Source organism: Somniosus microcephalus, chromosome 3 (assembly GCF_052327205.1).
Source record: "Somniosus microcephalus isolate GS21.2 chromosome 3, FLI_Smic_1.0, whole genome shotgun sequence".
NCBI classification, from domain to species: Eukaryota; Metazoa; Chordata; class Chondrichthyes; order Squaliformes; family Somniosidae; genus Somniosus; species Somniosus microcephalus.
The window spans coordinates 346,428,494-346,453,164 of record NC_140989.1 but is presented as its reverse complement, the minus strand read 5'-3'; the positions used below and the strand labels follow the sequence as shown (position 1 = coordinate 346,453,164).

Here is a 24,671-nt window from a genome sequence, read left to right as displayed (position 1 = left end):
CGGCATGGGCTCGATGGGCCAAATGGCCTTCTTCCATGCTGTAACCATTCTTTGATTCTATGAAGACATTATACACAGAAGAAGAAGCTGTGATACCGTCAGTGGCACAGTTACATCATTGCATTAAATTAGTTTTAATAAAACCAAAGGTTAAAAGTGCAAATAACTGTAGTGAGAATCTGTGCTACAGTAGATAGTCTCCCACACTGTAGCCAAACAGTTTCAGGATCTGAGCCTGCCTGATGATAACTCAAAATGGTGACCCTGTCCGTTTAAATCAGTACTGAGTTCTGTTTCATTTGGATGAAGTACTTGTGATAGAGTGTATAATTAACCCTCTGAATGACACGGGTGACACTATTCATCTGGGCACTGTGGGGGGTCATGGACAAGTATATTCGTCAGCTGCATCCCTGCCAGGTCTAGGTGTGTTTTCATGTCCCATCACCCTGTGCTACATTGGCTCCTGTTCCGGCAATGCCTCGATCTTAAAATTCTCATCCTTGTTTTCAAATCCCTCCATTGCCTCGCCCCTCCCTATCTCTGTAACCCCCTACAGCCCTCCGAAATCACTGCGCTCTTCCCATTCTGGTCTCTTGTGCATCCCCAATTTTCATCGCTCCATCATTGGCGGCCGTGCCTTCAGCTGCCTCGGCTCCACAACAACAATAACATCTTTATGTGGCTTGGTGTCAGATTTTGCCTGTTAACGCTCCTGTGAAGCGCCTTGGGATGTTTTGCTACATTAAAGGCGCTATATAAATACAAGTTGTTGTTGTTGTTGCCTAGGCCCTAAACTCTGGAATTCCCCCCCTAAACCTCTCCTCCTTTAAGACGCTCCTTAAAACCTACCTCTTTGGCCAAGCTTTTGGTCACCTGTCCTTATATCTCCTTAAGTGGCTCGGTGTCAAGTCTTGTTTGATAACACTCCTGTGAAACACCTTGGGAAGTTTTACTAAGTTAAAGATGCTATATAAATGCAGTTGTTGTTGTTGTTGTTGTCAATAATTGACATGGGCCAACCTCGGAATCTGGACTTTCAATTGGTTGGGAGAAACAGCCTATAAGGCTGGTTTAACAAAAAACCTTTTATAAAAAAAACTTGCCATGTGTCCAAAACATGTAGCCAGAGGAATAAAGGTAAGTGGGAATTTTTAAGTTTAAAAAAAAATTGCAGTTGAATATATTGAGCAAAGGGGGCAAAATATATTTATTTACATGTCTTTATTTTTATCTTTAAAAGATTTTAAAAATCTGTTATCTTAAAGGAAAAGAAAGACTTGTATTTATATAGCGCCTTTCACAACCTCAGGGGGTCCCAAAGTGCTTTACAGGCACTGAATTACTTTTGAAGTGCAGTCACTGTTGTAATACAGGAAACGCGGCAGCCAATTTGCAAACAGCAAGCTCCCACAAACAGCAATGTGATAATAACCAGATAATCTGTTTTAGTGATGTTGATTGAGGGATAAATATTGGCCAGGACCTGCTCTTCTTCGAAATAGTATTGCACTGGAGTGTCGAGCTGAATTATGTGTTCAAGTCTCAGGACTTTGAACCCACTCTTCTTCTTCTTAGGCAGTCCCTCGGAACCGAGGATGACTTGCTTCCACATTACAAATGAGTTTGCAGGTGACTGATGAGTCCAATGTGGGACCTACAGTCTCTGTCACAGGTGGGGCAGATGGTGGTTGAAGGGGCGGGTGGGTGGGGTGCTTGGGTTGACGTGCGCCCCTTGCGCTGCCTGCGCTTGGCTTCCGCTTGCTCCCGGCGAAGAGACTCGAGGTGTTCAGCGCCTTCCCGGATGCTTCTCCTCCACTTTGTGCGGTCTTGGGCCAGGAATTCCCAGGTGTCGATGGGGATGTTACACCTTTTCAAGGAGGCTTTGAGGGTGTCCTTGAAGCGTTTCCTCTGCCCACCTGGGGCTCTCTTGCCGTGCCGGAGCTCCGAGTAGAGCGCTTGTTTTGGGAGTCTCGTATCGGGCATGCGGACAATGTGACCCGTCCATAGGAGCTGATTGAGTGTGGTAAAAGCTTCGATGCTGGGGATGTTGGCCTGAGCAAAAACACTGACATTGGTGCGCCTACAGAAACATAGAAGATAGGAGCAGGAGTAGGCCATTCGGCCCCTCGAGCCTACTCCGCCATTCAGTGAGATCATGGCTGATCATTCAAACTCAGTACCCTGTCCCTGCCTTCTCCCCATATCCCTTGATCCCTTTAGCCTTAAGAAATATATTTAACTCCTTCTTGAATATATTTAATGAATTGGCCTCAACTGCCTTCTGTGGTAGAGAATTCCACAGGTTCACCACTCTCTAGGTAAAGAAATTCCTCCTCATCTCAGTCCTAAATGGCTTACCCCTTATCCTTAGACTGTGACCCCTGGTTCTGGATTCCCCCGCCATTGGGAACATCCTTCCTGCATCTAGTCTGTCTAGTCCTGTTAGAATTTTATAAGTTTCAATGAGATCCCCTCTCATTCTTCTAAACTCCAGTGAGTATAAGCCCAATCGATCCAATCTCTCCTCATACATCATTCCTGCTATCCCAGGTATCAGTCTGGTGAATCTTCGCCGCACTCCCTCCATGGCAAGAACATCCTTCCTCAGAGAAGGTGACCAAAACTGCACACAATACTCAAGGTATGCCAATGGATTTGCAGGAGCTTGCGGAGGCAACGTTGGTAGTACCTCTCCAGTGCTTTGAGGTGCCTGCTGTACATGGTCCATGTCTCTGAGGCATACAGCAGGGCGGGTATCACTGCTGCTCTGTAGACCATGAGCTTAGTGCCTGGTCTTCAAACACTCTCTTCCTCAGGCGAGCTACCTTCTGTCTCGGAGGCGAGAGTGTGACCCACTGGGCAGCAGCTAAAGTAGGGAACAGCAGGAGAATAAAGAGGAACATAATTAAATGATGGGGCGAACAGATGTGAAATAATTACATATTTAACTTTTCATTCTTTTGGCTTACTTTTATTACTGTAATATTATTGCTGTTTTCAATCACAGTGAAAACAAAACCAATCATTGAGATTGAATAGACTAGGCCTATATTCTCTAGAGTTTAGAAGAATGAGAGGTGATCTCATTGAAACATACAAAATTCTCACAGGGCTTGACAGGATGTTTCCCCTGACTGGGGAGTCTAGAACCAGGGGTCACAGTCTCAGAATAAGGGGTCGGCCATTTAGAACTGAGATGAGGAGAAATTTCTTCACTCAGCGGGTGGTGAATCTTTGGAATTCTCTACCCCAGAGGGCTGTGGAGGCTCAGTCGTTGAGTATATTCAAGACAGAGATCGATCGATAGATTTTTGAATATTAAGGGAATCCAGGGATATGGGGATAGTGCGGGAAAGTGAAGTTGAGGTAGAAGATCAGCCATGATTTTATTGAATGGCGGAGCAGGCTCGAGGGGCCAAATGGCCTACTCCTACTCCTATTTCTTATGTTCTTAACCAGCCCGGGAGATAGGAATTTCTTTAACTCTTCCAGCAGCAAGTCTAAGAATTAATGAGCTTGTGGAAATGAAGCATACTGTACGAGGAAGGCTGGGATATATGATATGTAAACAACATGAGCAGCTGGGATGGGGGAGGGGCAGTAGCACGAAAGACCACTGCAGTTGTTTTAAAAGGTCGTCACTAAAGATCCTGGGGGGCTACTGCACTCGCTCTGCTAGTGCAGCTCCAGTACGTGTGTGTGTGTGTGTGTGTGTGTGTGTGTGTGTTTGGCTCCGTGAGTCTGCATTGGATTTGTTTGATGTAAACCCATGGTTTCTAGGACTACATTTAGGAAGCGTACTGTTCTGAATCAGATCAATAGAGCTGTACCCTTCAGCATGTTTCACAGAGCAGTGCAGCGTTTCAGCAGAAGCTCACAGCACCAGTGAGAACAGTAAAAGGGAAGTGTTGGACTCTGGAAGAGTAACAGCAGTCATTGGGGAGAAATAGAAGAAGCAATAAAAACTGAGCAGGCAGCAGAGGCAGTCCAAACTAAAGAGCAACAATAACCCTTCAGTTAGCACTCTCATCTCCGCAGGGAGGCTCATTGGGGCTAGTATTTCTTCCAGGCCAGGGTGTAAATTCAGCATCGCGCTCCAGCCAGACAGCTCAATGTCTTGACAAAGGGTTTGCCCCGAAACGTTGACTCTTTTTCTCTCTCCACGGATGTTGCCTGGCCTGCTGAGTTTTTCCAGCATTTTCTGTTGTTAGCTCAATGATCCTGTGCCGATTATTTCAATACTCTGAGGCAGGTGAGGCCAGCGTACAGGCGCTCAATGCGCTCGTATCAAATTCCTCTTCCTGCTATTTCAGCCGAGGAGATCGCCTGCTTATTTTAAATGGGTTATGTTAGATCCGTGGTTCAGTGGATAAAGAATTACATGGATGCTGTATATAAACAAACAACAGGTCTTTACTGGAGGAGGGTCATCTCTAGACTGGAGTACTGAGGCATGCGCACAGCTTATATACCGGTGTGGTTACTGCCGGTACTACAGTATACAGGAGCTGTAAAAAGTAGTTCTGACTTAAAGCACATACACTACAATTCCTCCCTTTTTAGATTAATAATACCCCCTTAATATTCAAATAACAATTACATTTTTACATGTACATTCAATAACAAAAAGTCCATTTATAGATTCAGTCTTTGGGGCGGCTTCCTGACCCTTTCGGGATAGCGCCTTTCCGCGGAGGTTCTTGTTCTTGGTGCAGAGGCGATTCTGACCCCTTTTCATCGGGTAGTTCATCGGGTTCCACTGCTACTGGGTCTGAAGTAGATGCTACCAGTATGTCGGGTTCATTCCCAGGTACTCGAGACATGGGGTTGACGCCTTCCTGTGACGCTAAGATCTGATCGACGTGGCGTCTCACAATGTTCTCCCCGACATCCACGGTGTACATTAATGGCCCCTGCCTTGTACATATCGTTCCGGGTTGCCACTTCTCTGTTCGATAGTCCCAGGCCAAGACTGGTTGCCCTACATTGAAGCTCCTTGTCGGCTTCTCGTTGATGTGCTGGAATTGTTTGTCCTCAACATTTCTTCGCACATTTGGTCTGAGCAAGTCCAGACGAGATCTCAACCTTCGGTTAAAGAACATCATGGCTGGGGTCTGGTTGGTAACTGCTGATATACCTATCAATTCGTCCAATAAAAAGCGACGAGTTAGGAACGTAACTAAAGGTTTTTATTGACTAAATAACAGAGCCCACCATCATGGGTGATCGGGTCCAACAAGGAGGAATACCAGCCAGTCGACTACCTTTATACCTGGGCAGGTAGGTGGAGCCATGGGCGGAGTCGGAGGTGGTCAGCCCAGGTATAACAGCGCGACAAGAGGCGACCTCGTATAGTGATACAACAGTGAGAACAGTGATAACAATACAACAGTGATAACTATAGTGTAACGATAGTGAACGATAAAAGTGGTTTACCACATTCACCCCTTGTTTAGATTTGAGTCCGGCGGGGTGAAGTGTACTACCAGTTCTGGTATGTCAGTCTGTCCGGAGGCCTCGTAAGCCTCTCCGATCGTCGCAGCGGCGGTGCTGCATTATCCGGTGTTAATGCTGGTGTCTGCGTGGTCGGCGAAGGCTCGTGGGGTTCCGGCATGCCGTCTACCTGGGCTGGAATTGGGGGGGTGGTGGGGGGGGGTAAAGGTGGTGTCTCCGGAGTGCCCGAGGGTGCGAGGTCTCGTAAGGAGACAGTGTCCTCCCGCCCGTCTGGGTAAGCCACGTAGGCGTACTGGGGGTTGGCGTGCAGGAGGTTCACCCTCTCGACCAGGGGGTCCGTTTTATGGGCCCTCACGTGCTTTCGCAGCAAGACGGGCCCCGGAGAGGTCAGCCAGGTTGGTAGAGTGGTTCCCGTAGTCGACTTCCTGGGGAAAACAAACATTCGTTCATGGGGGGTGGCGTTAACGGCAGTGCAAAGTAGTGACCGGATGGAGTGCAGCGCTGTCGGGAGGACTTCCTGCCAGCGGGAGGTTGGGAGGCCCTTAGACTTTAAGGCTAAGAGGACGGCCTTCCATACCATCGCGTTCTCTCTTTCCACCTGGCCGTTCCCTCGGGGGTTGTAGCTGGTGGTCCTACTTGCTGCAATACCTCTCACTAGTAGGAACTGATGGAGTTCCTCGCTCATGAAGGAGGAGCCCCGGTCACTATGTATATAGTTCGGGAACCCGAACAAGGCGAAGAGGTCGTTCAGGCACTTGATGACCGTGGTACTGGTCATGTCTGGGCAGGGGAAGGCAAAAGGGAAACGGGAGTACTCATCAACGATGTTGAGGAAGTACACATTGCGGTCAGATGACGGTAGAGGCCCCTTAAAGTCGATGCTCAGGCGCTCGAAGGGGCGGGTGGCCTTGATCAGGCTTGCTCTGTCCGGCCTATAGAAGTGCGGTTTGCACTCGGCGCAGGTCTGGCAGTTCCTGGTCATGGTCCTGACCTCCTCGATGGAGTAGGTCAGGTTGCGGGCCTTAATGAAATGGTAAAGTCTGGTGACCCCGGGGTGGCAGAGGTCGTTGTGGAGGGTCTGAAGTCTATCAATATGCGTGCTGGCGCATGTAATTCGTGAAAGAGCATCAGGGGGTTCGTTCAGCTTACCTGGCCGGTACAAGATATCATAATCGTAGGTGGATAGCTCGATTCTCCACCTCAAGATCTTGTCATTCTTGATTTTGCCCCTCAGCTTGTTATTAAACATGAAAGCAACCGAACGTTGGTCGGTGAGGAGGGTAAATCGTTTGCCTGCCAGGTAATGCCTCCAGCGCCGTACCGCCTCCACAATTGCCTGGGCTTCCTTCTCGACCGACGAGTGTCGGATCTCGGGGCCCTGTAGGGTCCTTGAGAAGGCGGCCACCGGCCTCCCCTCCTGGTTAAGGGTAGCGGCTAGGGCGAAGTCGGATGCATCGCTCTCCACTTGGAAGGGGATGGACTCATCCACTGCGTGCATTGTGGCCTTGGCTATGTCTCCCTTGATGAGGGAGAAGGCCGCGCACGCTTCCTCCGTGAGGGGGAAGGATGTGGACTTCATGAGGGGTCTGGCTTTGTCCGCATAATTGGGCACCCATTGGGCATAGTAGGCGAAGAGCCCCAGGGTTCTCTTAAGTGCCTTAGGGCAGTGGGGGAGGGGTAGCTCCATGAGGGGGCGCATTCTTTCGGGGTCGAGGCCGATGAGTCCGTTCTCTACTACACAGCCAAGGATGGCAAGGCGCGAGGTGTTAAACACACATTTCTCCTTATTGTAGGTGAGGTTCAGCCGTTGGGCCGTACGGAGGAATTTCTCCAGATTCACGTCATGGTCCTGCCGGTCGCGGCCGCAGGTGGTGACGTTATCTAGATAGAGGAATGTGGCCTGCAGTCCGTTCTGGTCAACCATCCGGTCCATCTCCCTTTGGAAGACCGAGACCCCGTTGGTGACACCGAAGGGGACCCTAAGGAAGTGGTATAGGCGCCCATTCGCCTCGAAGGCGGTGTACTGGCGGTCCTCGGGGTGGATAGGGAGTTGGTGGTAGGCCGACTTAAGGTCGATGGTCGAGAATACGCGGTATTGTGCAATCTGATTGACCATGTCAGATATGCGGGGAAGGGGACATGCGTCCAGCTGGGTGTATCTGTTTATGGTCTGGCTGTAGTCGATGACCAGGCGATTTTTATCGCCGGTCTTAACGACCACGACCTGGGCACGCCAGGGGCTGTTGCTCCCCTCGATAATGCCCTCTTTCAGGAGGCGCCGCACCTCAGAGCTAATGAAGGCTCTGTCCCCAGCGCTGTACCGCCTGCTCTTGGTAGCGACGGGTTTGCAGTCGGGGGTGAGGTTAGCGAACAGGGAAGGTGGCGGCACCTTGAGGGTGAATAGGCTGCAGGTGTTACGCGGTGGGCGGTTTAACATTCGCTGGTTGTCGACTGAGTGGGGGGAGGGGTCCACCGTATGCTAGGGTTACACTTTGGAGGTGGGATTGGAAGTCCAGCCCTAGTAGGACGGCAGCGCAGAGCTGGGGGAGGACGAGGAGTTTAAAATTTTTATACTCCGTACCCTTAACCGACAAGGTCACAACACAGTAGCTGCTAATGTCCGTGGCGTGGGACCTCGATGCCATCGAGATTCGGTTGCGCGTTGGCAGGACAGGGAGGGAGTAGTGGCTCACCGTGTCTGGGTGGATGAAGCTCTCCGTGCTTCCGCTGTCGAACAGGCAGGTCGTGGCGTGGCCGTTTACTTTGATGTCCATCATCGACTTGGACAGGTGGTGTGGGCGGGCTTGACCCAGAGTGACGGAGGCTAGTGTGTAGGTAAGCGAGTCGTTGTCGTCTGTGGGCGAGGCGGTCGTCGGGTCCGGGGGCCCGGTGGCAGTCGGGCGTGGTGGGTAAAATGGCGTCTCCCACGAGGTAGGACAAAATGGCGGAGAAGATGGCTGCCCCCATAACTCACATGAGGCACTATTGGGGTCGGTTGCCTTGATCAAAGATGGCCGCCCCCATGACTCACGTGTGGGGATGCTGGCCTCAGTTGCCGTGAAAGAAGATGGCCGCCCCCACAGTTCGCATGAGGCACTGCTGGCCTCTGAAGATCCGCTCCTGCAGGCCTTAGAGAAGTGGCCTTTCTTCCTGCAGGTTGAGCAGGTAGAGTTCCTGGCTGGGCAGCGCGACCTCGGGTGCTTCTCCTGGCCGCAAAAGAAGCAGCCGGCTGCCCGATCGCGGGTGCCCGATGTCGGAGCCGGTACCGGGGGTGGCGGGCCCGGTCGGGTCCGGGACGTCGACGCTGAGGTAGGTCCCGGGGGCGGCGCTGCGAAGGGTATTGCGGTAGGGGTCGGGCCCGAGTCCCAGGGTCGCGAGCAGCACCTGGAAAACGCCTCCTGGTCCTGATGGGCCACCTCCAGGGAGAGAGCGAGGGCTTCAGCTTTGTCCAGGTCGAGGTCTTTAGCTTCAAGCAGTCTTTGCCATGAGTAGTCGGACCGTAGGCCTTTCACAAAGGCATCGCGGATATTATCTTCCGTATTTTCAACAGCCATCACCGCTTTAAAGTCACAGTTCCTGCCGAGTGCTCTTAGCGCCCGTAAAAATTCAGCTACAGACTCTCCTGGCTGTTGCGGGCGGGATCTTAGGAGGTGCCTGGTGTACATGTAATTTACCGGGCTCCGGTACTGCTGTTTCAGTAGGTTGATAGCGGCCTCGTATGTAGTCGTGTCCTGGATGAGTGCGTATACTCTCGGGCTCGCTTGGGCGTTCAGAAGTCTTAGTTTGGATCTCTGCGGGACGCCGGATTCTTCCAGGTTGGATTCGAAGCAGTCCAGCCAGTGTTTGAAGTTGAGGGCTGAGTTTGCTGCCTGTGGGTTTAGATCCAGGTACGGTGGTTTGAGGGCTTGCAGCCAAGCCGGCTGGCGTGGCTGGTGTAGCCCGGTGTCTGAAGGCTGCTGTGGCTGTGCTTCTGGGAGGGCTTCTGGCTGGTCAGTAGCAAACATCTTTAAAATTTAGTCAATAAAATTGATATACCTATCAATTCGTCCAATAAAAAGCGACGAGTTAGGAACGTAACTAAAGGTTTTTATTGACTAAATAACAGAGCCCACCATCGTGGGTGATCGGGTCCAACAAGGAGGAATACCAGCCAGTCGACTACCTTTATACCTGGGCAGGTAGGTGGAGCCATGGGCGGAGTCGGAGGTGGTCAGCCCAGGTATAACAGCGCGACAAGAGGCGACCTCGCATAGTGATACAACAGTGAGAACGGTGATAACAATACAACAGTGATAACTATAGTGTAACGATAGTGAACGATAAAAGTGGTTTACCACAACTGCATGTGTCGCGTTTCGGTAGGCTAATAAGAAATTGTCCATCTTATGCTGTAGTGGAATTTCCTCATCGCACATGGCCTTTATCGCCTTCTTAAAGGTTTGTACGAACCTCTCAGCCAATCCATTGTTGGCTGGATGATACGGGGCGGATGTGTAATGCCTTACCCCATTCCTTTTCATGAATTTTTGGAACTCGTCGGACACAAACTGTGGTCCATTATCAGAGCAGATCTGCTTGGCAAACCGTTTCTGGAAAATATGGTCCGTAGGACTGCAATCGTTTTCTCTGTAGTGGTTGAAGACATCTTTATCACCTCAGGCCACTTTGAATGAGCATCCACTGCTATTAAGAACATTGAGTCCATGAATGGACCAGCGAAATCAATGTGCACCCGTTGCCATGGAGAGGAGGGCCACTCCCATGGGTGTAGAGGGGCATGTGGTGGTGCATTTTGGACCTTCTGGCATCCTAAGCAGCTCTTAGTTAGGTCTTCGATTTGTTGATCGAATCCCGGCCACCACACATAAGCCCTAGCAAGGCTTTTCATTTTCACTCCCCCCAGATGACCTTCATGTAGCTCCTTTAGCACTCTCTCCCTTAACTTGGGTGGAATCACCACTCTGGATCCACACATCACTGTCCCCTGGCATACTGACAGCTGTTCTCTTCTGGATGAGAATGCTGGCAACAGTGAGTCGCCATGTGTTGGCCATCCCCTCACCGCCAATTCATATACCCGTGACAGCATCGGATCATTGCGGGTCTCCTTCTCTATATCCGCGTTTGTTACTGGCAATCGTTCAATTATCGACGAATAAAATATCTCGATAGGGTCCACTGCTGGTGCTTCCTCCACTGTAGGCAGTGGCAGGCGCGATAGCCCATCAGCGTTCCCATGCTGTTTCGTGCCTTTATATTCTATTTCATATTGATTCGCCCCTAGAAACAAGGACCATCTTTGTAACCGCTGTGCAGTCATTACTGGCACGCCCTTCTTAGGATTAAAGATGGAGACAAGTGGTTGGTGGTCAGTCAGCAAGGTGAACTTCTGCCCATGCAGATAATGGTTGATTTTTTTTACTCCCCATACTAGGCTGAGGGCCTCCCTGTCAATCTGGGCGTAGTTGCGCTCGGCTGAGGTTAGTGACCGAGACGCAAAGGCTACTGGCCTCTCCAACCTGTCTGGGAATTTGTGCGACAGCACCGCTCCAATTCCGTAGGGTGATGCATTACATGCCAAACAAATTGGTAGTGCTGGGTTGAAATGGGCCAACACCTCTTTTGATGTGATCAATTCTTTACACTTCTGGAAAGCTCGTCTACGTTCGTCATCCCACTTCCATGATACCCCTGTTTGCAGTAGGGTGTTCAGTGGGTGTAGTACTGTAGACAAGTTTGGTAAGAACTTGTGGTAATAGTTTACCAGCCCGAGGAACAACCTCAGTTGTGACACATTTTCCGGTGCTGGAGCCTTGACTACTGCCTCAATCTTGTCAGGGGACTTATGTAACCCCTCTTCATCGATGACGTGGCCGCAATACGAGATCTGTTTCTGGAAAAACTCGCACTTGTGGCGATTAGCTCGTAGCCCATATTCCTTTAATCTGGCGAGCACCTTCTCCAAGTTAGCGAGATGATCGCCGTCATTTTCACCCGTGACCAAGATGTCGTCCAAATAACACTGGGTCCCTGGAATCCTTTGCAGGACCTGATCCATCGCCCTTTGCCAGATAGCCGGAGCCGAGGCTACTCCAAACACCAGCTGGTTGTATTGATAGAGACCTTTATGGGTGTTGATCGTAAGGTAATGTTTCGAAGCTTCTTCTACCTCCATTTGCAAGTACGCCTGGGCTAGATCAATTTTGGTGAAGTGTTTACCACCAGATAGCGAGGCAAAAATATCCTCAATTTGTGGAAGCGGATATTGCACCGTGTGAAGGACTGGGCTCACTGTCACCTTAAAATCCCCACAGATGCGGATCTTCTTTGGTTCCCCAGGCGTATTACTCAATGACCTCTTCATTACAGGGACGATGGGTGTAGCCCACTCGCTCCAGTCCACTTTGGACAGTACTCCTGAATGTTCCAACCCTTCCAGCTCTGCTTCAGCCGCTGGTCTGATCGCATAAGGCACTGGTCTGGCCTTCAGAAACTTTGGGCTTGCATTATCCTCTATTTTAATTGTTGCTGTTATTCCTTTTAGTGTTCCTAATCCCTCCTGGAACACTTCTTTTGCGTCAGTTAGCATTTTTGACAGTCGTCCAGGTGTGACGTCGTCATCCTTTTTGGCCTCCACCTTCAGTGCCTGTATGGAATGCCAATCTAAATGTATCTTCCGGATCCACTCCCGTCCTAGCAGTGGTGGTCCTCCATTTGGCAATACATATATATCCATTTTAGGTATTTCCTGACCTTTATATGTCACTTTCACCCTTATTTTTCCTTTGGGGTAGACTTTTTGCCCCGTATACGTCTTCAAGACAATCTCTGTAGCTTTCAAGGGTATGTGTGAAAATAGCCGCTTGTAGTCTCTTTGATTTATGACTGTTAGAGCTGACCCTGTGTCCAATTCCATTTCCACTTGGACTCCGTCTATCTTGAGTGTAACCCAGATAGTCTGATGATCCTCTATTTCGGTTACATTATGTAGTTTCAGACAGCCCAGCTCCTTGCTTCCGGAGTCTGTGTCACTTTTCTGTTCGTCTGAACCACTGTCCATCACCTGGTGTACCTTTTTGTACTTCTCCTGTGGAGATTTCTTACTGTTGGTTTTCTTCCCAGACCTGCAGACTCTTGCTATGTGTCCCGCTTTCCCACACTGTCCGCACACTTGGTCCTTGAACCAACAATCTTTCTGGTCATGTGTTGTTCTGCCGCAGCGATAGCACTTCCCTGTTCCATAGGTCATTTCGTTGGTGCCGTATTCTTGCGGTCTCCGTTGTATCTCTGCAGTGCCCCCTGCGGCTGCTTCGTGTGATACTGCCATATTGAAAGCTTTGTCCAGCGTAAGGTCCTTTTCTGATAGAAGCCGTTTCTGGGTTCCTTCACTTTGTAGCCCACACACAAACTTGTCCCTTAACGTGTCTGCTAGTCCCACTCCAAACTGGCAGTGTTCCGATAGCTTGCGCAGTTCCGTTAGGTACTCAGCATTGCTTTCGTCTTTGCGTTGGTTCCTTTTATGGAACTTAAATCGTTCTGCTATCAGCAGTGGTGTGGGGCTTAAGTGGTCCTGTAGGATTTCTACTATGCTTCCAAAATCCTTGTTTACCGGCTTCTCTGGGGTTATTAGATTTCGCAGTAACCCATAAGTTTTTGCACCCATGGAATTTAACAGAACCAGTGCTTTATTAGCATCTGGCACTTCATTCACCCTGCAGTACACCTCAATACGTTCCACATATGTCGCCCAATCTTCGACTTCATTGTCGAACGTAGATATACTGCCACTCTTCGGCATCCTTGGTTGTGCGTTAACTATCCCCAATGGCGCCTCCCGCGCTTCCCCTTCTTCTCCGCTGGCACAAAATGGCGTCTCCCGCGCTTTCCTTCCTTCCCGCGCTCGCCCGTCTTCTCCGCTGCGGCTTCGCAAAATGGCGTCTCCCGCGCTTTTCCTTCTTCTCCGCGGCTCAATGGTGCCTCCCGCGCTCTCCCTGTTTCTCAATGGCGTCTCCCCTTGCTTCGCCCCACGGACCCTGATCAGCCCGTGATCCCTGGCTGTGCTCTGCGCGTTCTTCTCTTGATATTTGTCGACGCCGCTCAGTCTAGAACCCGGCTGTTTCTTACCCTCTCTCCGGTTTGCAGTATTTTTTTTTTGTCTCGACGCCGCTCGGTGATCAATCCCCGGCTGCGCCCTGCTCTCTTCACCCACTTTCTTACCCCGTCGACGCTGCCCGGCTCTCTCTCTCTGCCGTCGGTCGGCTCCAGCCGCCGCTGCTCGGGAAGGGTCTACTCTGGACCTGTCGTCGGTCTCTTACTGCTCGTTGTAGCTGGGGAACCAAGCCCGGCTCTCCACAGCCTCCCCAGTGAAGTTGGATCTCTGCCTGACTGCTGGGCGGTTGCTCGCGGTCGACGCCCGTGTTCCTGGACTCGACTATTTTTTTTATTTTTTATGTTGCAGGTAGATTCGCATCAACACTCGTCGCCACTGTTAGATCCGTGGTTCAGTGGATAAAGAATTACACGGATGCTGTATATAAACAAACAACAGGTCTTTACTGGAGGAGGGTCATCTCTAGACTGGAGTACAGAGGCATGCGCACAGCTTATATACCGGTGTGGTTACTGCCGGTACTACAGTATACAGGAGCTGTAAAAAGTAGTTCTGACTTAAAGCACATACACTACAGGTTAACCCTCCATTGAAATAGCGGAGAGAAGAAGTTGATAGCAGCGTGTTAAAGTGGGGCTAAATGGCCCACTCCTGTGTTCCTAAAGTGTTTACACTGTAAGACCGGCCACAGTGATTTCTACTTTTTTGTATCTCTACAGACAGTTTCTTCTGCACATCAAGAGATGCAGCAGCCTCCTCTACCCCTTTGTAACATGCTCACATCGGCACACGCTGTGCTTTGTGTTTGTCTTCCTCAGGATAACCTGACCCCTTTACAGCATATTAGCTCAAAACAGATCAGAAATGGAGGGTGAATTCCCGCCACGGGTTCGCTTGCTTGCCCTCCATAACGTTGGCGAAAGAGCCACAGGAAACGCCAGAAAAACAGGGTTTACTCCGTATTTCTGGGGTTTCTGCCGCTCCTCCGCCAAAGGTACGACAGACGAGGGGGGGGGGGTAACTCCGGCGGGAATTCACCCCCGATAGTTCTCATGGACTGTATTGTAAAGCTGCCTCGTACGTGATCTGTCGGTGTTACTGAATCTTCAGTTGGACTTTCAGCACTTTTCCGCTTCTGCTTTCGCACCAGCCCATGATTTTCCTGTGTGTTAAAATGAATAGGGTGGGGGGGTGGGGGGGGGGTGGTGAGGGGCTGCTGTTAGGCTGGTGAGAACACAGCAGAGGGTTGTTATGAGCTGGAATGCATTACCTGAAAGAGGGGTGGAAGCAGATTCCACAGGAACTTCCAACAAGCAATTGGACATGTACTTGAAGAGGACTGATTTGCAGGTTTATGGGGAATGGCTGGGGAGTGGGCCTAAATTGGAGAGCTCCTTCAAAGAGCCGGCATAGGCTCGACGGGCCGAATGGAGGTCCTATGACTCTATGAAAACCGCAGCCAGCATTTATCTTTATTTTGGTGCATAATAGTCCCTAAAGTAGTTTGTACTGGTGCTTTTCATTTCAGGAACCACATAAAGAGTAGAAATCCACGCTGCTGTTAATTTGTTTATATTTCAAATTGCTGACACTAATGGATTTCAGTGCTCTGAGCTAGAATTTATGGAGGTCACGGACCATCATCAAAGACCCTACCCACCCCAGCCACAGTCTGTTCGCCCTCCTGCCATCTGGGAGACGCTACAGATGCATTCGCACCTGAACGACCAGATTTAGGAACAGCTTCTTTCCCAGGGCTGTCATCCTACTGAACTCCACAAATAAACTCTAAAGCCTGCACATCTGCCAATGCACTTTATTATGGTTATGTTTATGTTAATGTATTACAAGCCAAATGTATGTTGAATGTTTAAATGTCTTAATCTAAATGTACACTCTCGGGAGCCGCAAGCCTACATTTCGTTGTACTGCACTTGTGCACTAACAATGACAATAAAGTTGATTATTATTATTATTATCAGTGAGGCAACAGCGCTAAAACAGCCCTTTCAGAACCTCCAGGCCTATGAGATTCAAACAGAACCAACCACGTGGGCCTCGAGCCTTGGATTACTAAGCCTCAGGAGCTGCAAGTGGTCCTATGGCCGCAGTTTGGACGCCCTGCTGCTCTAATGTATCACTTTATGTGGAATATATCTCCTGACGGGAATTGTTATTTGTGAGGAAAGTGTCCCAATATCAAGAAGTGCGGAGGAAGAGCTGTCACTCTACACTGTTTATTTTTGGAATGATTTAATTGCCTTCCGGAGACATGGGGAAGTGGTGATACTGAAGGGTTTTCAATCAGTATCAATGTATTCATGCACTCTGTAGTCTTGCTGTTTTTCAGTTGGCACAAGGCAGGGCTTTCAACCCCCAAGATAAACCATCTCCATCTTTCTTACCATGTGGGAAGGAGAAATCGATTGCCGTTCGGAAAGTAGCAAATCAATAACTCAAAACTTTCTTTTTGGTGGTAAACCAGGATGCCCTTTTAAGCAAATGGCTGTAGGAGTGCTTGAACTCCTAACGAAAGTACTGAGACTGAAACTAGCAGTTAGCCAAACGTGGTTTAATGCACTAGTAAAAGTTACAAACAAAAACGCAGGAGAAACTCTATACAGGTCTGTACACCAACTGGTTCCATGAGGACTGAGGGGGAACGCCTCTCCCCTCTGACGTCATCACGTTTCCCGCCGTTGGGAACGTCACGTGACCTGCGTGATGGCGTCATCGCGCTGGATCGCCATTTTACCGAACCCGCGCTGTTTATACAGAGCAAACACTTAAAGGTAACAAGCCCCTGTTAAAGGCAATTATATACATTACTGCAAGAGTCTCCTGGTGGCTTTGCCACATACGCCCCCCCCCAGAATTGTCTTTAATAAGGAAAGTCAATCGCAGAGGAGGTCGGACAAGCCTGTTTGAACGACTCCTAAATTCCCGGAATCGCCGAGTGACATCGTGTCCGCGAGGCATGCCCCGGAGTCGGTGTTCTTGACGCGCAGTTGCTTGTTCGGTATTTTGGGCACGAAACTGCAAGGCGGACGGCAGCTTCTGGCCTTCACGCCAAATCGAGCGTGGTAATAACAGAAACCGGTTGTTGGAGGCGTCGAGGCAGGGCCCTTTGGGGCGGGGCATCTCGCAACGGCGCAGCATTGTTGTCGGACCGCGTATATTTTATCCGCCTCTTCGGCGAGTGCTATGCAATCCCCGGCGTCCGATCTGGCGAGGGCCGCCTGCACCTGTTCGGGCAGTTGACTGAGGAACAGTTCGCGGAACAGGAAACATTGCGGTTCAGACCCCAGGAGTGTGAGCATCTGGCTCATCGACTCCGAAGGTCTGGAGTCTCCTAACCCGGGCAGCGTGAGTAGGCGGCGTGTGCGCTCTGCCTTCGTAGGGCCGAATACCTGCATTAGCCATGCCTTAATGGCGACATACTTGTCGGTGGCCGGGGGGTTCTCCAGTAGGCTGATGATCCTCGACGCTGTCGAGTGCGGAGACCACGTAAAGATAACAGGTCTGATCCTGCACAACGTTGCAGAGCTCGAACTGCGCCTCCGCTTGTACGAACCAGGAGGCCGCCTGTTGTTCCCAAAATTGGGGGAGCTTCAAAGCCACTGCGTTGGCTTCCATCATGGCCCTGTGTTCCGTTTCCGCCGCGAAGATCGTCCGCGAGGATTCGGGGTCACCAATGTAGGAGTGCTTGAACTCCTAACGAAAGTACTGAGACTGAAACTAGCAGTTAACCAAACGTGGTTTAATGCACTAGTAAAAGTTACAAACAAAAACGCAGGAGAAACTCTATACAGGTCTGTACACCAACTGGTTCCACGAGGACTGAGGGGGAACGCCTCTCCCCTCTGACGTCATCACGTTTCCCGCCGTTGGAACGTCACGTGACCTGCGTGATGACGTCATCGCGCTGGATCGCCATTTTACCGAACCCGTGCTGTTTATACAGAGCAAACACTTAAAGGTAACAAGCCCCTGTTAAAGGCAATTATATACATTACTGCAAGAGTCTCTTGGTGGCTTTGCCACATGGCCATAAAAAAGAAAAACTTAACATTTATATCGTGTACTTCATGACCTCAGGACGTCCCAAGTACTTTTGAAGTGTAGCCACTGTTGTAATGTTGCAAACATGATAGTTAACTTGTGCACAGCAAGCTCCCACAAACAGCACTGTGATAATGATCAGATAATCTGTTTTTAGTGATGTTGGTTGAGGGATAAATATTGGCCAGGACACCAGGGAGAATTCCCCCACTCTTCTTTGAAATAGTGCCGTGGGATCTGAGGGGGCAGATGGGGCCTCGGTTTAACGTCTCATCTGAAGAGAGGCACCTCCGACAGTGCAGCACTCCCTCAGTACTGCACTAGAATGGCAACCTAGATTTTGTGCTGAAGATTCTGGAGTGTAACTGGAACCCACAAGCTTCTGACTCAGAGGCAAGAGTGTGACCCCATGGGGCCACGGCTAACAGCTGAGGAGCTGGGACGGACGGAAGCCTCCATTGGCCATACCTCCAGCGATGCAGCTGGAATTTCTAGGCTTATAATTCTAATAGGCAAAGTGATTTGGGTAGGATGGATTGGGGAAAGTTCCTTAAAGGGTTGCCGGTGGATAGGCAATGGCAAACATTTAAAGATCGCATGGATGAACTACAGAATTTGTTGATCCCTGTTTGGCATAAAAATAAAACAAGAAGGGTGACTCAACCGTGGCTAACAAGGGAAATTAGGGATAGCATAAGATCCAAGGAGAGGACATATAAATTGGCCAGAAAAAGCAGCAAACCTGAGGATTGGGAACAGTTTAGGATTCAGCAAAGGAGGACAAAGGGATTAATTAAGAGGGGGAAAATAGAGTATGAGAGTAAGCTTGCAGGGAAAATAAAAACTGACTGGAAAAGCTTCTATAGATATGCGAAGAGAAAAAGATTGGTGAAGTCAAGCGTAGGTCCCTTGCAGTCAGAATCAGGGGAATTTATAATGGGGAACAAAGAAATGGTTCTGTCTTCACAAAGGAGGGCACAAATAACCTCCCAGAGATGTCGGGGAACATAGGGTCTAATGAGAGCGAGGAACTGAATGAAATCAGTATTTGTAGGGAAATGGTGTTAAGGAAATTGATGGGATTGAAGGCCGATAAATCCCCAGGGCCTGATAATCTATATCCTAGGGTACTTAAGGAAGTGGCCCTAGAAATAGTAGATGCATTGCTGGTCATCTTCCAAAATTCTGGAACAGTTTCCATGGATTAGAGGGTAGCTAATGTTACCCCACTATTCAAAAAAGGTGGTAGAGAGAAAACGGGGAATTACAGACCGGTAAGCCTGACATCGGTAGTGGGAAAAATGCTAGAGTCCATTATAAAAGATGTAATAGCAGAGCACTTGGAAAACAGTGACAGGATCGGACAAAGTCAACATGGATTTACAAAAGGTAAATCGTGCTTGACTAATCTACTGGAATTTTTTGAGGATGTAACTGGTAGAATAGATAAGGGAGAACCAGTGGATGTGGTGTATTTGGACTCTCAGAAGGCTTTCAATAAGGTCCCGCATAAGAGATTAGCGTGTAAAGTTAAAGCACATGGGATTGGGGGAAAGGTACTGACTTGGATAGAGAACTGGCTGGCAGACAGGAAGCAAAGAGTTGGAATAAACGGCTCTTTTTCCGAGTGGCAGGCAGTGACTAGTGGGGCACCACAGGGATCGGTGCTAGGACCCCAGCTATTCACAATATATATTAATGATCTAGACGAAGGAACTAGATGTAATATCTCCAAGTTTGCAGACGACACAAAGCTGGGTGGGCGTGTGTGCTGTGAGGAGGATGCCGAGAAACTCCAGTATGATTTGGACAGGTTGGGTGATTGGGCAGATGTATGGCAGATGCAGTATAATGTGGATAAATGCGAGGTTATCCACTTTGGTGGCAAAAATAGGAAGGCAGATTATTATCTGAACGGCAATAGATTAGGAGAAGGAAGTGCAACGAGACCTGGGTGTCCTTGTGCACCAGTCGCTGAAGGTAAGCATGCAGGTGCAGCAGGTGGTTAAGAAGGCAAATGGTATGTTGGCCTTCGTAGTGAGAGGATTCAAGTACAGGAACAAGGATGTCTTGCTGCAGTTGTACAGGGCCTTGGTGAGACCACACCTAGAGTATTGTGTGCAGTTTTGGTCACCTTACCTGAGGAAGGATGTTCTTGCCATGGAGGGAGTGCAGCGAAGATTCACCAGACTGATACCTAGGATGGCAGGAATGACGTATGAGGGGAGATTGGGTCGATTGGGCTTGTACTCGCTGGAGTTTAGAAGAATGAGGGGATCTCATTGAAACTTATAAAATTCTAACAGGACTAGACAGACTAGATGCAGGAATGATGTTCCCGATGGCGGAGGAGTCCAGAACCAGGGGTCACAGTCTAAGGATAAGGGGTAAGCCATTTAGGACAGAGATGAGGAGGAATTTCTTCACCCAGAGAGTGGTGAACCTGTGGAATTCTCTACCACAGAAGGCAGTTGAGGCCAATTCATTAAATATATTCAAGAGGGAGTTAGATATATTTCTTAAGGCTAAAGGGATCAAGGGATATGGGGAGAAGGCAAGGACAGGGTACTGAGTTTGGATGATCAGCCATGATCTCATTGAATGGCGGAGCAGGCTCGAGGGGCCGAATGGCCTACTCCTGCTCCTATCTCCTATGTTTCTATGATTCTGGAATACCAGTAATCAAAGCTGATGACCACCTAGGAAAAAACATTCCCCTGGACGGACTTTTAGAAAAGTTCTAGAAAATTCCACTCGATTAATTTAAATGGACAGGACAGCACGTTATAGTTCAAAAGTGCAATAGTGCACAAACATGTGGGAAAACTTCCTCAGCAAGCTAAAGTTATTTAGGGCAGAGTTTTGTCACGATTCATTGTTTTTTTTTTGATTAACCCTGGGCTACTTTTCGTTGCCAGTTTTCTCACCTGCCTTCCTTCCCTGGGTGTGTACACCCCATGCCAAAACATTGTTCTCCCAGGTGCTGAGACACAGCTTCACAGGCCCCATGACACCAGGTGCCCTCTCGGACCTTGCCCGTGTGGTTATTCATTCTTGCCAGTAAGCAGTGGCAATGGGGGGACGGGAGAGGGGGCCCCACAGCCAATCCTGATCACACCCTATCTGATACGCACACACTTTCAGCAAGGGTCACTAGGCAATAATTTTGACCAGGAATCCTGACTGAATATCTCATCTCTAACCCAGGGCCTGAAATCAATTCTAGCTCCTACTGTTGCTGCTATTAGCAAACCCACTGCAAACTGAGCACTGAACCTGGGGCCTACTTATAATGTTCCGAGATTACAACAGTGACTACACTTCAAAAGCACTTCATTGGTTGTAAAGCGCTTTGGGACGTCCTGAGGTCGTGAAAGACGCTATATAAATGCAAGTCCTTTCCTTTACCTAAGCTGTGAGACTCAGCCACTCATTGCCTAAACTTGCTGAGGCATTCGGGGCGAGGGGGAAGCTTTAGCCCCACACACCTGGAAGAGCAAAATGTCATTCTTCCTTCATTTCCTGTGTACTGGTGCTTTGGGGGCTGAATGCGATTATTTCTGAAGCCCTGCCAGTGGATGCCAGGCGAGTGAGGCATTCGACTGGAACTGAAATTCTGAGCGACAGTGACACAGAGAATTCACATGCCTCATCTGAACCTGAAATAATAGAAAGTGCTGAGACAGGCAGACGAGTTAGATTGAAAATGTTAACCGCTGGCAGTGAGAGGCAGTCTCTTTGGTAATTGATTATCATGAATCAACGGTTTTATGACCAGTCACTAGATTTAATTACATTTTATTGATTTTTTTTTTTCTCCTTTGCCTGCAGTGTTAAGATGTGTGGCCGTATGAGGAACCTCGTCAGCTCTCAGCTGGGCTGTTTGTGGAGTGGTGGAGGGGGGGGTGGGCGGTGCCCAAGAGGAAGTAAATAATCCCACCACGGGGACAGGGGACTAAGAGTATCTACCCTGCTGCTTGACAGGTGCTACACCTGAGCAGCCAACTTCACCAACATTGCCTTCCAGGCACCTGTACGAGGGGTGATCTAAAGGGTTAAATAAAGATGCAAGAACCACACACAAAAAATAATTTTTAAATAAAATGGAATCTGGGCTGATTGAGGGGAGCAGATAATTAACCGTTGGAAAGGAATTTAAAGTTAAAAGTTTAAAAAAAATATATATATATCTCCTTGAAGGAAGTTGAGAATGATGCCCTGCCCCCATCCTTTCAGAAAAACAGATTTACTGACCCTGAAAGGTAAATTGCAGCAGGCGTATGTTCTCGGCCTCAGCCCAATAAGAAGATAGCTGCGGATAATAAAGGACAATGGGGTTAAAGTTCTTTGCATGCACGTGCGGGTGATAATTCAGTAACGTGCAAATGGCTCATTATAAATATTCTCGAGCAGTGAGTCCATTGAGCACGTGCCCAGTGAAGGTCTGAAGTAATGAGGCACCAGCTTCACATCTTGAGGCCATTTGAGCACGCTCACTGTGCAGTGGTCTGATGTCAAGGTTGTTTTATTAATAACTGACAGAGGCCATGGGAATCCCCCTTTGGTCCATCCAGTCCATTAATACTTAGCAGAGAGATGACATGCATGGGGGAGTCCCCATGTATTTCATCTCTCTGCTAAGTATTAATTGGGGACTCTTTTGAGACCGGTGATGATTGATCCCATTCTTTGGATGGCACGTGTTGAAGGGGCGCCCTCTGATTGACATGACTCTGGCTCGCCAACTCCATATCAGCTGTCTGAAATGGTTATTAGCGCAGCTCCACAGAGAAACCCTGCAGATGGAGATCACTGAAAAGTAAAATCAGTAAAACTTACCCACGGAAAGGTACGTTGGCACATCCACCCTGGTGGGAACGCCAAACATCCTGCTCACACGCACATGGCCGCTAACCATCATTACCCTGATGACCGGCAAGGTGTTCGATGTGTGGGCTCTTTCGACAGCTTCCTGTTTGCAAGTCAATAAGTAGCCAGCACTGAAGAAGAAACACTGCAAAGAAGCACCTCCCTAAACAGTAACTTGACTTGCTGTTGAAAGATCGCTGCTGTCAGTATCAGTTGACAGCCAGCCACCAACAGCTGGACACATCCATTCACCCTGCAGCACAACTGGGGCGGGAGGTGCAGATATCCCAGGTTACAGGAGCAGTGGGGCATTGGGGGTCAAAATCAGCATAGAATCAGGAGTGAGGGAAATCAGTCAGAATCAGGAGTGAGGGAGATTTGGGAGTAAGTTGCGGGGGAGGGGTCGGGGAAAGGGGAGGAATGCTTCCAGAAATGGGATGGAGGGAAGGAGAGCTGCCAGTATTTGGAGCATTAAAAGTACAGTTGACAATTTCTGAGTTAGAAACATAGAAGATAGGAGCAGGAGTCGGCCATTCGGCCCCTTGAGCCTGCTCTGCCATTCAATGCGATCATGGCTGATCATCCAAATTCAGTACCCTGTCCCTGCCTTCTCTCCATATCCCTTGATCCCCTTAGCCTTAAGAAATATATCTAACTCCTTCTTGAATATATTTAATGAATTGGCCTCTACTGCCTTCTGTGGTAGAGAATTCCACAGGTTCACCACTCTCTAGGTGAAGAAATTCCTCCTCATCTCTGTCCTAAATGGCTTACCCCTTATCCTTAGACTGTGACCCCTGGTTCTGGACTCCCCCGCCACCGGGAACATCCTTCCTGCATCTAGTCTGTCTAGTCCTGTTAGAATTTTATAAGTTTCAATGAGATCCCCTCATTTTAAAAAGAGAGAACATGTTAAAATATCAATCGGTTAGTATTGCAAGTGCTGTGGGAGCAGGAGAAACATTCATGGTAACTCAGAAACATCTTGCAAATCTAACTATAGAGGCTCTGCTGTCTTTCCCATTCCTGAATGTAACTTCAAATGTTGGTTGGGATTTTCCCAACTGTACTAGGTAGTGGGTGTGCCTATGAACAGACATATAGATAGTAACTCGTTCCCTTAACAGAAAGAAGGATCCACATGGTTCTTTCAAATTAATAAATACTCCGGCTTCCTCGCAGCTCCACCCACCCAAAGAACCTCCCTCCACATACCAATACCCCCTCCCCACATAAGATACACTCCATGTGTAGTCTTTCTCATGAAGCACAACCCCATTCTGTGCTCCTTATACAGTGCAACCACTCTGCACCCCCACCTCTGTGTGTCCCGAATGATATTTTAACATGTGCTCTCTTTTTAAAAAAAATGTGCTATTTAACTTTGACAGTAAATGCAGACAGGCTACTGTTGTGTATGTACCTTTAAGGGAATAACTGGCCTCAGACTGCAGTACCGGCAGTGACCACCCCTGTATAAAAGGCGCTAGCAGCCCTCTGTAGTTTCAGTTTCCCGATTGTCTCCATTCAGTAAAGACTTGTTGTGACCAACTCCTGCTGTCCGTGTCTCAATTATACACGGACATAATATTGGCGACGAGCAGATACGAACTTACCTACAGTCTGCACCACCTCCTGGGATCCATTCCTGAAGTGAAGTGAGCAGAGGTCGAGGCCAGAAGGAAGAAAGAAGCAGTAGAAACGGGCGTCGACCGTGGGCATCCGCCCCTGAGTCAGCGGAGTTGAAGATTGCAGGAGAGGCTGTCGAGAGCGGGGCTTGGTTCCTGTCGACGGTGCTTCAGCTAATCGGGCTGGTGGCAGGTAGTACACTGATCCTTCCTGGGCTGCGGCGGTCTAGAACTCGAGCGGGTGGCTTGCAACGGGGCCCAACAGCGTTGTCGGGAAGAGGAGAGAGAGAGGGTGGAGCACACAGGGCGCGGCCGGTGCTACGAAGCCGGGCTGCGTACAGACCCGAGAAGAGGGAGGCAAGAGTCCCACAGGGTTGTTCCACGACGGGAAAATAATAAAATAACAAAGGAAATATATATAAAATGCGCAGGAAGCCGCGAGGAGCTGCAGGTTGCAACGGAAACCGCGGAAAGCAGCGCTAGCAACAGCGGGGAAAAAGGCAAAGCGCGGGAGGCGCCATCTTAATCCAGCGGGGAAGAAGGCA

At 49.2% G+C, this 24,671-nt stretch overlaps 1 protein-coding gene and 1 long non-coding RNA gene across 4 annotated transcripts in view; one reads left to right on the top strand and one right to left on the bottom strand.

Moving 5' to 3' along the window:
* Positions 1-24,671, top strand: part of LOC147122312 (very-long-chain enoyl-CoA reductase-like) — a 109,382-nt gene that overhangs the window by 12,839 nt on the left and 71,872 nt on the right. The window lies entirely within an intron of this gene.
* The window catches only part of LOC147122313 (uncharacterized), a 120,909-nt gene that overhangs the window by 26,619 nt on the left and 69,619 nt on the right, over positions 1-24,671 (bottom strand). Inside the window, exon 3 of one of the 2 annotated variants that reach the window (XR_015077727.1) lies at positions 2,693-2,869. The exons of the other annotated variant lie outside the window; for it this stretch is intronic. This is a non-coding gene — a long non-coding RNA (uncharacterized LOC147122313). The remainder of the gene's footprint in view (positions 1-2,692; positions 2,870-24,671) is intronic. 2 annotated transcript variants of the gene reach the window in all.